Below are 12,063 nucleotides of genomic sequence, written 5' to 3'. Positions count from 1 at the left end.
TTTGTGAATCACTTTCTTGTCTTTGCCAACACAAGTTATTCATTGCAGTCTGAATGTGACCAATGTTTCCCAGCTGTGAAGTAAATCTGGTGAGGGTGTGAGGCTGTGGCATGGTACAATCACACATTGTGTTGTCTGTGGGTTTAACACATTGATTGTCAGCTGGGCGCATGTGTGACTACCAGGGAATGTCCCTTCTCCAGCCAGGCTGGAGAACCCCCTGACTGCCCACCCAGCCCACTCTGTGCCCAGCCGCTGTGTCTGAGGGATGTGCTGGTTGTTCCAGCATCCTGAACTCGGGCATTCCACAACACAGTCCCAATGCATGTGAATTTTCCCAAAGTTACACTCAGAGTGGTTTGATTTGGAGAACTGATGCTAAGGCTGTGACACAGTCTCCTGCCTACACTCCCTTTGTGCCAAATCCTATTGGACTGGAGCTGTGTAGATCTACCTAGTAAGAGTTTTAACAACACCAGGTTAAAGTCCAACAGGTTTATTTAGTAGCAAATACCATTAGCTTTCGGAGCGCTGCTCCTTCGTCAGTTGGAGTGGATATCTGCTCTCAAACAGGGCACAGAGACACAAAATCAAGTTACAGAATACTGATTAGAATGCGAATCTCTACAGCCAACCAGGTCTTAAAGATACAGACAATGTGGGTGGAGGGAGCATTAAGCACAGGTTAAAGAGATGTGTATTGTCTCCAGACAGGACAGCCAGTGAGATTCTGCAAGTCCAGGAGGCAAGCTGTGGGGGTTACAGATAGTGTGACATGAACCCAAGATCCCGGTTTAGGCCGTCCTCATGTGTGCGGAACTTGGCTATCAGTTTCTGCTCAGCGACTCTGCGCTGTCGTGTGTCGTGAAGGCCGCCTTGGAGAACGCTTACCCGAAGATCAGAGGCTGAATGCCCGTGACTGCTGAAGTGCTCCCCCACAGGAAGAGAACAGTCTTGCCTGGTGATTGTCGAGCGGTATTCATTCATCCGTTGTCGTAGCGTCTGCATGGTTTCCCCAATGTACCATGCCTCGGGACATCCTTTCCTGCAGCGTATCAGGTAGACAACGTTGGCCGAGTTGCAAGAGTAGGTACCATGTAGCTGGTAGATGGTGTTCTCACGTGAGATGATGGCATCCGTGTTGATGATCCGGCACGTCTTGCAGAGGTTGCTGTGGCAGGGTTGTGTGGTGTCGTGGTCACTGTTCTCCTGAAGGCTGGGTAGTTTGCTGCGGACAATGGTCTGTTTGAGGTTGTGCGGTTGTTTCAAGGCAAGAAGTGGGGGTGTGGGGATGGCCTTGGCGAGATGTTCGAATTCATCAATGACATATTGACGGCTCCGGAGGAGATGCCGTAGCTTCTCTGCTCTGGGGAAGTACTGGACAACGAAGGGTACTCTGTCCACTGTGTCCCGTGTTTGTCTTCTGAGGAGGTCGGTGCGGTTTTTCGCTGTGGTGCGTCGGAACTGTCGATCGATGAGTCGAGCGCCATATCTTGTTCTTATGAGGGCATCTTTCAGCGTCTGGAGGTGTCTGTTGCGATCCTCCGCATCCGGGCAGATCCTGTGTATTCGGAGGGCTTGTCCGTAGGGGATAGCTTCTTTAACGTGTTTAGGGTGGAAGCTGGAGAAGTGGAGCATCGTGAGGTTATCCGTGGGCTTGCGGTACAGTGAGGTGCTGAGGTGACCGTCCTTCATGGAGATGCGTGTTTCCAAGAATGCAACCGATTCCGGAGAGTAGTCCATGGTGAGTCTGATGGTGGGACGGAACTTGTTGATGTCATCATATAGTTGTTTCAGTGATTGTTCACCATGACTCCAAAGGAAGAAAATGTCATCGATGTGTCTAGTGTATAGCATCGGTTGAAGGTCCTGTGCAGTGAAGAAGACTCGTTCGAACCTGTGCATGAAGATGTTGGCATATTGAGGTGCGAATTTGGTCCCCATGGCTGTTCCGTGTGTCTGGATGAAGAACTGGTTGTTGAAGGTGAAGACATTGTGGTCCAGGATGAAGCGGATGAGTTGTAAAATTGCATCTGGAAACTGGCAGTTGTCGGCTTTGAGTACTGAGGCCATTGCAGCAATGCCATCATCGTGGGGGATGCTGGTGTCAAGTGCCGAGACATCCATTGTGACGAGGAGTGCTCCTGGTTCAACTGCTCCATGTGCATTGAGTTTCTGTAGGAAGTCTGTAGTGTCGCGACAAAAGCTGGTGGTTCTCTGTACAATGGGTTTCAGGATGATTTCGACATAGCCGGAGAGGTTCTCGCACAGGGTCCCATTGCAAAGAACCCCCACCTTTTGTCCTCGGCCCAGCCATCTTCAATTGCTTCATCAATCACCTTCCCTCCGTCATAAGGTTAGAAGCAAGGATATTCGCTGATGACTGCACAATGATCAGCACCATTCGCGCCTCCTCAGATACTGAAACAGTCCATGTGCAAATGCAGCAAGACCTGGACAATATCCAGGCCTGGGCTGATAAGTGGCAATCTCCAACGAGAGAGAATCGAACCATCTCCCCATGACATTCAATGGCATTACCATCGCTGAATCCCCCACTATCAACATCCTGGGGAGTTACCATTGACCAGAGCAGGTCAAAGGTCAAATCGTGCAGTGAGTAACTCACCTCTTGACTCCCAAAAGCCTGTCCACCATCTACAAGGCACAAGTTAGGAGTGTGATGGGATACTCTCTGGATGAGTGCAGCTCAACACCATCCAGGACAAAGCTGCCCATTTTATTGGCACCCCATCCACCACCGAAGTACCATGGCAAGCGTGTGTATCATCTACAAGATGCGCTGCAGCAACTCACTGAGGCTCCTTGGGCAGCACCTTCCAAACCCAGGGCCACCACCATCTAGAAAGGATAGAGCAGCAGATACCTGGGAACACCACCATCTGGAGGTCCCCTCCAAGTCACTCACCATCCTGACTTGGAAATATATCGCTGTTCCTTCACTGTTGCTGGGTCAAAATCCTGCAACTCCATCCCTAACATCGCTGTGGGTATGCCTACACTGCAGGGTAACGGTTCAAAAAAGTGGCTCACCATCACCTTCTCAAGATCAATAAATGCCTAACCAGTAACACCCACATTCCCTGAATGAATACGTTTTAAAAATCTGAACAGACTGTGGATATTCTCAGAGTTGGATGGTGTTAAACAGGGTGGGTGCGGGTAATCCAGCATTCACTCACCCAGTGATACTGCTGCAGTGTCTGTACAGGCAAGGAAACCTGACCAGCCCCATCGCAAACTCCATCAATAACAGAATGAGTGTGTGTGTGTGTGAGGGTAAGGCTGACTCCCAGCGTGCTCTTGGTTCCTGTCCTATGCACACATTGTGCTGTCCTCTGACCCTGCAGCCATTTTGCACAAATCTCTGACTAACCAGACGTACTGGGATCCTAAACATTGGTCACTGGGGTGTCTCTCTCTCCATCTCTGTGTGTCTCTCTCTCCATCTCTGTGTGTGTGTCTCTCTCTCCATCTGTGTGTGTGTGTCTCTCTCTCCATCTGTGTCTCTCTCTCCATCTGTGTCTCTCTCTCTCCATCTGTGTCTCTCTCTCCCCATCTGTGTCTCTCCATCTGTGTGTCTCTCCATCTGTGTGTCTCTCCATCTCTGTGTGTCTCTCCATCTCTGTGTGTCTCTCCATCTCTGTGTGTCTCTCCATCTCTGTGTGTCTCTCCATCTCTGTGTGTCTCTCCATCTCTGTGTGTCTCTCCATCTCTGTGTGTCTCTCCATCTCTGTGTGTCTCTCCATCTCTGTGTGTCTCTCCATCTCTGTGTGTCTCTCCATCTCTGTGTGTCTCTCCATCTCTGTGTGTCTCTCCATCTCTGTGTGTCTCTCCATCTCTGTGTGTGTCTCTCTCTCCATCTCTGTGTGTGTCTCTCTCTCCATCTCTGTGTGTGTCTCTCTCTCCATCTCTGTGTGTCTCTCTCTCCATCTCTGTGTGTCTCTCTCTCCATCTGTGTGTCTCTCCATCTCTGTGTGTCTCTCTCTCCATCTCTGTGTGTCTCTCTCTCCATCTCTGTGTGTCTCTCTCTCCATCTCTGTGTGTGTCTCTCTCCATCTCTGTGTGTGTCTCTCTCCATCTCTGTGTGTGTCTCTCTCCATCTCTGTGTGTGTCTCTCTCCATCTCTGTGTGTGTCTCTCTCTCCATCTGTGTGTGTGTCTCTCTCTCCATCTGTGTGTGTGTCTCTCTCTCCATCTGTGTGTGTGTCTCTCTCTCCATCTGTGTGTGTGTCTCTCTCTCCATCTGTGTGTGTGTCTCTCTCTCCATCTGTGTGTGTGTCTCTCTCTCCATCTGTGTGTGTGTCACTCTCTGTCGCGCTCTCTCTGTCGCGCTCTCTCTCCATCTGTGTGTGTGTCTCTCTCTGTCGCGCTCTCTCTCTCTGTCGCGCTCTCTCTCTCTGTCGCGCTCTCTCTCTCTGTCGCGCGCTCTCTCTCTCTGTCGCGCGCTCTCTCTCTCTGTCGCGCTCTCTCTCTCTCTGTCGCGCTCTCTCTCTCTCTGTCGCGCTCTCTCTCTCTGTCGCGCTCTCTCTCTCTGTCGCGCTCTCTCTCTCTGTCGCGCTCGCTCTCTCTATCGCGCTCGCTCTCTCTGTCGCGCTCGCTCGCTCTCTCTGTCGCGCTCGCTCTCTCTGTCGCGCTCGCTCGCTCTCTCTGTCGCGCTCGCTCTCTCTGTCGCGCTCGCTCTCTCTGTCGCGCTCGCTCGCTCTCTCTGTCGCGCTCGCTCTCTCTGTCGCGCTCGCTCTCTCTGTCGCGCTCGCTCTCTCTGTCGCGCTCGCTCTCTCTGTCGCGCTCGCTCTCTCTGTCGCGCTCGCTCTCTCTGTCGCGCTCGCTCTCTCTGTCGCGCTCGCTCTCTCTGTCGCGCTCGCTCTCTCTGTCGCGCTCGCTCTCTCTGTCGCGCTCGCTCTCTCTGTCGCGCTCGCTCTCTCTGTCGCGCTCGCTCTCTCTGTCGCGCTCGCTCTCTCTGTCGCGCTCGCTCTCTCTGTCGCGCTCGCTCTCTCTGTCGCGCTCGCTCGCTCTGTCGCGCTCGCTCTCTCTGTCGCGCTCGCTCTCTCTGTCGCGCTCGCTCGCTCTGTCGCGCTCGCTCGCTCTGTCGCGCTCGCTCTCTCTGTCGCGCTCGCTCTCTCTGTCGCGCTCGCTCGCTCTGTCGCGCTCGCTCGCTCTGTCGCGCTCGCTCTCTCTGTCGCGCTCGCTCTCTCTGTCGCGCTCGCTCGCTCTGTCGCGCTCGCTCGCTCTGTCGCGCTCGCTCGCTCTGTCGCGCTCGCTCTCTCTGTCGCGCTCGCTCTCTCTGTCGCGCTCGCTCGCTCTGTCGCGCTCGCTCGCTCTGTCGCGCTCGCTCGCTCTGTCGCGCTCGCTCGCTCTGTCGCGCTCGCTCGCTCTGTCGCGCTCGCTCGCTCTGTCGCGCTCGCTCGCTCTGTCGCGCTCGCTCGCTCTGTCGCGCTCGCTCGCTCTGTCGCGCTCGCTCGCTCTGTCGCGCTCGCTCGCTCTGTCGCGCTCGCTCGCTCTGTCGCGCTCGCTCGCTCTGTCGCGCTCGCTCGCTCTGTCGCGCTCGCTCGCTCTGTCGCGCTCGCTCGCTCTGTCGCGCTCGCTCGCTCTGTCGCGCTCGCTCGCTCTGTCGCGCTCGCTCGCTCTGTCGCGCTCGCTCGCTCTGTCGCGCTCGCTCGCTCTGTCGCGCTCGCTCGCTCTGTCGCGCTCGCTCGCTCTGTCGCGCTCGCTCGCTCTGTCGCGCTCGCTCGCTCTGTCGCGCTCGCTCGCTCTGTCGCGCTCGCTCGCTCTGTCGCGCTCGCTCGCTCTGTCGCGCTCGCTCGCTCTGTCGCGCTCGCTCGCTCTGTCGCGCTCGCTCGCTCTGTCGCGCTCGCTCGCTCTGTCGCGCTCGCTCGCTCTGTCGCGCTCGCTCGCTCTGTCGCGCTCGCTCGCTCTGTCGCGCTCGCTCGCTCTGTCGCGCTCGCTCGCTCTGTCGCGCTCGCTCGCTCTGTCGCGCTCGCTCGCTCTGTCGCGCTCGCTCGCTCTGTCGCGCTCGCTCGCTCTGTCGCGCTCGCTCGCTCTGTCGCGCTCGCTCGCTCTGTCGCGCTCGCTCGCTCTGTCGCGCTCGCTCGCTCTGTCGCGCTCGCTCGCTCTGTCGCGCTCGCTCGCTCTGTCGCGCTCGCTCGCTCTGTCGCGCTCGCTCGCTCTGTCGCGCTCGCTCGCTCTGTCGCGCTCGCTCGCTCTGTCGCGCTCGCTCGCTCTGTCGCGCTCGCTCGCTCTGTCGCGCTCGCTCTCTCTGTCGCGCTCGCTCTCTCTGTCGCGCTCGCTCTCTCTCTCTCTCTGTCGCGCTCGCTCTCTCTCTCTCTCTGTCGCGCTCGCTCTCTCTCTCTCTCTGTCGCGCTCGCTCTCTCTCTCTCTCTGTCGCGCTCGCTCTCTCTGTCGCGCTCTCTCTCTCTCACAATACTGATGGTTCCTGGATGGATGATTTTTGTCAAAGCACTTCAGTTGGGAAAGTGTTTTGTGAAATATGATGTTGTTCAGCAAACCCTTTACATTCTGACAGCTGGGAATGACATTCACTCCCTGAGAGGCAGAGCCAGGACCTTTCACCCTGGTTAAATTCCCAATAGCGATATTCTGGCATTCAGTGAATTTGTGAAAAATTCCAGGAAAGTCTGGAGATTTGAACCATCCTGTAAATGTCTCAATTACTTGTCCAAGCGTTAAAGGTTTGCTGGTGGTGAGTTAAATTGGGGTTTATTTTATGAAAGAATATCAGTCTCCTTTGCACACAGCTATCTAAACACAGTTTGGTCTGAAGGTGACTTTCTCAGTTTCCAGCCTTTGTGACACGGGGAGCTTTTAAATTGAGAGGAACATGAGCCCTGATGGAAGAGGCAGAAAATCAGAGAGGAACCCCTTCCCCCTCGCCACCCCGAATCAGAGGGGTGTGGTGGGTGGAGGGGGGTGGTTGCTGGTGCCTGTCAGTCACAGATGGGCAGGTTCTAGAGGCGCTGCTGGTTAGGTGACTGGATTGGTCTAGAAGGCTCATTTCAGTTCTTTCTGTCTGGAGGTGAAGGAATGGGACCCACATGTGATTTAATTTGATTTGATTTATTATTGTCACATGTATTAACATACAGTGAAAAGTATTGTTTCTTGCGCGCTAGATGTGAGCAGTGCGCACCGCAAATACTCTGGGAGTGAATCACCCCAGGAGCGGTGGTCTCAGATTCTGAGAGGGTTTAACAGGATTGCTGCCAGGAGGCTTTTCTCCCTGGTCAGAGAGTCTAGAACATGGCATCATTAGACAAGTGCTTGGCCATTTCGGACTGAGATGAGGAGACATTCCTTCACTCACTGGGTTGTGAAGCTTTGCGATTCTCTACCCATAGAGTTGCAGATGCTCAGACGATGAATATATTCAAGCCAGAGATTGCTAGGTTTTTGGATTCTAAGGGAATGAGTGATATGAAGATCAAACTGGGAAGTAGAGTTGAGGTAAATGATCAGCCGTGATCTTATCGAATGGCGGAACAAGCTTGAGGGGTCTCCTGCTCGTATTTCTTTTGTTTTTTATGAAAACTGACCCACGAGAAGTTGGGATATAAATCGAAGGCCAACCCAGTCCCATCCAGTAGATTAGGTTACACAATTCCCTCCAGCCCTACATTCCCTTCCCACTCCAGCACTACAGACAAAGCAGGAGACAGTGCAAACTCCTCTGTCCCTGGGAAACATTTAGTCATCCACTATTCCTGGCAAGAGTTGGATTGAACCAACAGGAATCTATATTTTAAAACACTTATGTACATAGAACCATAGAAAATTACAGCTCAGAAACAGGCCTTTTGGCCCTTCTTGTCTGTGCCGAACCATTTTATGCCTAGTCCCACTGACCTGCACTTGGACCATATCCCTCCACACCCCTCTCATCCATGAACCCGTCCAAGTTTTTCTTAAATGTTAAAAGTGACCCCGCATTTACCACTTTATCCGGCAGCTCATTCCACACTCCCACCACTCTCTGCGTGAAGAAGCTCCCCCTAATATTCCCTTTAAACTTTTCTCCTTTCACCCTTAACCCATGCCCTCTGGTTTTTTTCTCCCCTAGCCTCAGCGGAAAAAGCCTGCTTGCATTCAAGCATGAGGACATGAGGACATTTGTTCCATAGAATCCCTACAGTGCAGAAGGAGGCCATTTGGCCCATCGAGCCTGGACCAACTCTCTGAAGTAGCATCTTATGAAGGCGCGCCCGCCCCCGCCATATCCCTGTAACCCCATGCATTTACCAACCATCTTGGGGACACTAAGGGGCAATTTAGCATGGCCAATCCACTTAACCCTCAAATCTTTGGAGTGTGGGAGGAAATCGGAGCACTCGGAGGAAACCGACACAGACACGGGGAGAACGTACAAACTCCACACAGATAGTCACCCGAGGCTGGAATCGAACCCAGGTCCCTAGCTAACCCAGTGCTAACCACTGTGCCACCCAGTGAAATGATTTTCACCTTGGGATGGGTGAGGGAGATGGTTGTTAGTGAAACATTAAATCCACAAGACCATCTTTAGGGAAAGAAGATGATACCAGGGTTGAATTAGTTAAATTACGAGGGCATCCTGGATGGGATTGGTGCCTTTATGTTTAGGTTGTTGTGTGGCGATATAGGGGTGTGTTAGGCTGAATGCAAAGAAAACAGTTGGTCTGGTGGAGGAAACCAGAACAAGGGAACAGACTCTTCAAGTTGTGGAGTAATGTCAGGAAGCTGGTCCTCACAGGGGATGGAAACCAGGAACTCCCTCGCTCCAAAAAAACTGTCGAGACCAGGAGCTGTTGGGACTGAGCTTGATCGATTTTCATTGGGTAAAGGGATTAATGGATATGAAGAGGCCTCGAGGGAAATGTTCCCAAAGTCTGAGCTTGACCGTTGTAAACAGCACCGCCATGCCTCGTGCTGTCACACGGGCTGTAATTGGCGGAAAGATGTGGGGAACTAGACCCAAGGATGCAGGATGGAGGTTCGCGTGTTGATGTCTAACCTAATATTAGAGGAACAGAAAGAATTTAGAGAGCTTAGTGATGGGAAGAACCTCAAAACTGGGACTTGTGCAGCAGAACAGAACATTCACTGGATGTGGGCATCGTTGGCGAGGCTGGTTTTATTGCCGTGAGATGGTGAGGGGGAGTCACCTCAAACCACAGGTGGCAGATTTGATAGAAACGGAGTGGCTTCAGTTCAGCATCAGCCCATTGGTGTGTGATTGGAATCACTGTTTGGGGCCCGAACTGGGTAAGAATGACGGGTTTACCGCCTAAAGGACACTCATTAACCAGGCGGCTATTTTATGATCATCAAACAACTTCACAGTCACCTTTACTGAGAACAGCTTTTTATTTTTAAATGTTATTTTAGCTGCCGTGCTGGAGTTTGAACTCTCGTTCTCTGGATGACTAATCCAATGAAAGAGCCATAGTAACCTGTGTCCCGTCCAATACAGCTACTCAAACCTTTGAGAGCTTTTGAGAGGGTAAATAGTGAGAGGTCACGCCCAATGGGTGATTAATTTCTCACAAGGGGCCTGAGGATTTTATCACTGGAAGACACCAGTACCGAGAGAACTCGAGCACAATAACTCCTGACACAGGTTGCAACATTAAAACTGGGAAAGGCACAATTTCAATATATTGATTCTGGTGTTGAGATATTCAGATGGATTTGCTGTGTTAATCAGTTTAAAACAGCTGGTTGATTGACAGTCTCTCCATGGACACTGGAGTCATTTTTAGTCTAGATTATATTCTGCATTAAAATGGTGCTGATAAGATTTGATCTTACAGAATTGAAGAGGAGGGAAGTTATGCTAAACCTTGGTTAGACCACATTTTTTATTTATTCTCAGGATGTAAATGGCCTGAGCAGCATTTATAGCCTATCCCTAAAGTGGTGGCGAGCCACATACTTGAACCATTGCAGTCCAATGGAGCAGTACCTGTTTGGGCCTGCTCCATTATTCCCGAAGATCATGGCTGATCTGTTTGCATTTTGAATTCCACATTCCCTCGATTCCCTTACCTCCCACCTCTGCCTGACCCCACCTCTGCCTGACCCCACCTCTGCCTGACCCCACCTCTGCCTGACCCCACCTCTGCCTGACCCCACCTCTGCCTGACCCCACCTCCACTGCCCTCTGAGTCCAAAATCTCCCAACCCTCAAGGAAAACACTTTTCCCATCTCTGTCCTAATAAGGCGACCCCTCATTTTTAAAACAATGCCCCCTACTTCTGGACTCACTCACAAGAGGAAGCATTCTTTTCACATCCACCTTGTCGATACTGTTCAGTATCTTAGACGATAATCAAATCACTCCTCAACTCCAGTGGAAACAAGTCCAGTCTGTCCAACCTTTCCGTTTAAGACAACCCATTCATTCCAGGTATCAATCCAGTAAACCTCCTCTGAACCACCTCCAACACATTTACATTCTTCCTTTAATAAGGAGATGAAAACTGCACACGTTATTCAAGTTGTGGTTTCACCAATGCCGTGTATAACTGAAGCATGACATCCTTGCATTTAAGTTCAATTCCTCGCGTAATAATGGATAGCATTCCATGAGGATTTTTAATTACTTGTTGTACCTGCAAAATAGTTTACTGTGATTCGTGCACGAGAACACAAAGATCCCTCTGCATCTTGGAATTCTGCAGTTGTTCTCTATTTAAGTAATAATAAGTGTAGGTACACCCACTGTGCTGTTAGGGAGTAAGTTGCACGATTTTGACCCAGCAACAGTGAAGCTGTCACATGCAGGGTCTGGTCATCATATTATAGGATAATGGAGGCACTGGAGAGGGTGCAGAGAAGATGATATCAAACATGTGAAGGTTCATAGATCAGCATGGGATTGACAGCCTCGGTGTCTCTCTTGAATAAAGAAGGCTGAGGGGTGACCTAATAGATTTAAAATGATGAAGGTTTGGATAAAGTGGACACAGGGAGAATGATTCCTCCCACGGTCCAAAGATGTGCGGGTTAGGTTGATTGGCCAGGTTAAAAATTGCCCCTTAGAGTCCTGAGATGCGTAGGTTAGAGGGATTAGCGGGTAAAATATGTGGGGGTAGGGCCTGGGTGGGATTGTGGTCGGGGCAGACTCGATGGGCCGAATGGCCTCCTTCTGCACTGTAGGGATTCTATGATTCTGTGGGGAAGAGCAGAACTAGAGACCGTCAATATCAGATAGTCACCAAGAAATCCAATGGGGAATTCAGGAGAAATGTGGGACTCGCTCCCACAGGGAGTGGGGAGAATGTGGGACTCACTCCCACAGGGAGTGGGGAGAATGTGGGACTCGCTCCCACAGGGAGTGGGGAGAATGTGGGACTCGCTCCCACAGGGAGTGGGGAGAATGTGGGACTCGCTCCCACAGGGAGTGGGGAGAATGTGGGACTCGCTCCCACAGGGAGTGGGGAGAATGTGGGACTCGCTCCCACAGGGAGTGGGGAGAATGTGGGACTCGCTCCCACAGGGAGTGGGGAGAATGTGGGACTCGCTCCCACAGGGAGTGGGGAGAATGTGGGACTCGCTCCCACAGGGAGTGGGGAGAATGTGGGACTCGCTCCCACAGGGAGTGGGGAGAATGTGGGACTCGCTCCCACAGGGAGTGGGGAGAATGTGGGACTCGCTCCCACAGGGAGTGGGGAGAATGTGGGACTCGCTCCCACGGGGGAGTGGGGAGAATGTGGGACTCGCTCCCACGGGGGAGTGGGGAGAATGTGGGACTCGCTCCCACGGGGGAGTGGGGAGAATGTGGGACTCGCTCCCACAGGGAGTGGGGAGAATGTGGGACTCGCTCCCACAGGGAGTGGGGAGAATGTGGGACTCGCTCCCACAGGGAGTGGGGAGAATGTGGGACTCGCTCCCACAGGGAGTGGGGAGAATGTGGGACTCGCTCCCACAGGGAGTGGGGAGAATGTGGGACTCGCTCCCACACGGAGTGGGGAGAATGTGGGACTCGCTCCCACAGGGAGTGGGGAGAATGTGGGACTCGCTCCCACAGGGAGTGGGGAGAATGTGGGA

The 12,063-nt window shown here is 52.6% G+C and overlaps 1 protein-coding gene across 2 annotated transcripts in view; it reads left to right on the top strand.

Moving 5' to 3' along the window:
* The window catches only part of abcc3 (ATP-binding cassette, sub-family C (CFTR/MRP), member 3), a 140,448-nt gene that overhangs the window by 105,719 nt on the left and 22,666 nt on the right, over positions 1-12,063 (top strand). The window lies entirely within an intron of this gene.

Source organism: Mustelus asterias, chromosome 12 (assembly GCF_964213995.1).
Source record: "Mustelus asterias chromosome 12, sMusAst1.hap1.1, whole genome shotgun sequence".
Taxonomy (NCBI): Eukaryota; Metazoa; Chordata; class Chondrichthyes; order Carcharhiniformes; family Triakidae; genus Mustelus; species Mustelus asterias.
The sequence above is the reverse complement of the archived record's forward strand: the minus strand, read 5'-3'. Positions and strand labels throughout refer to the sequence as shown.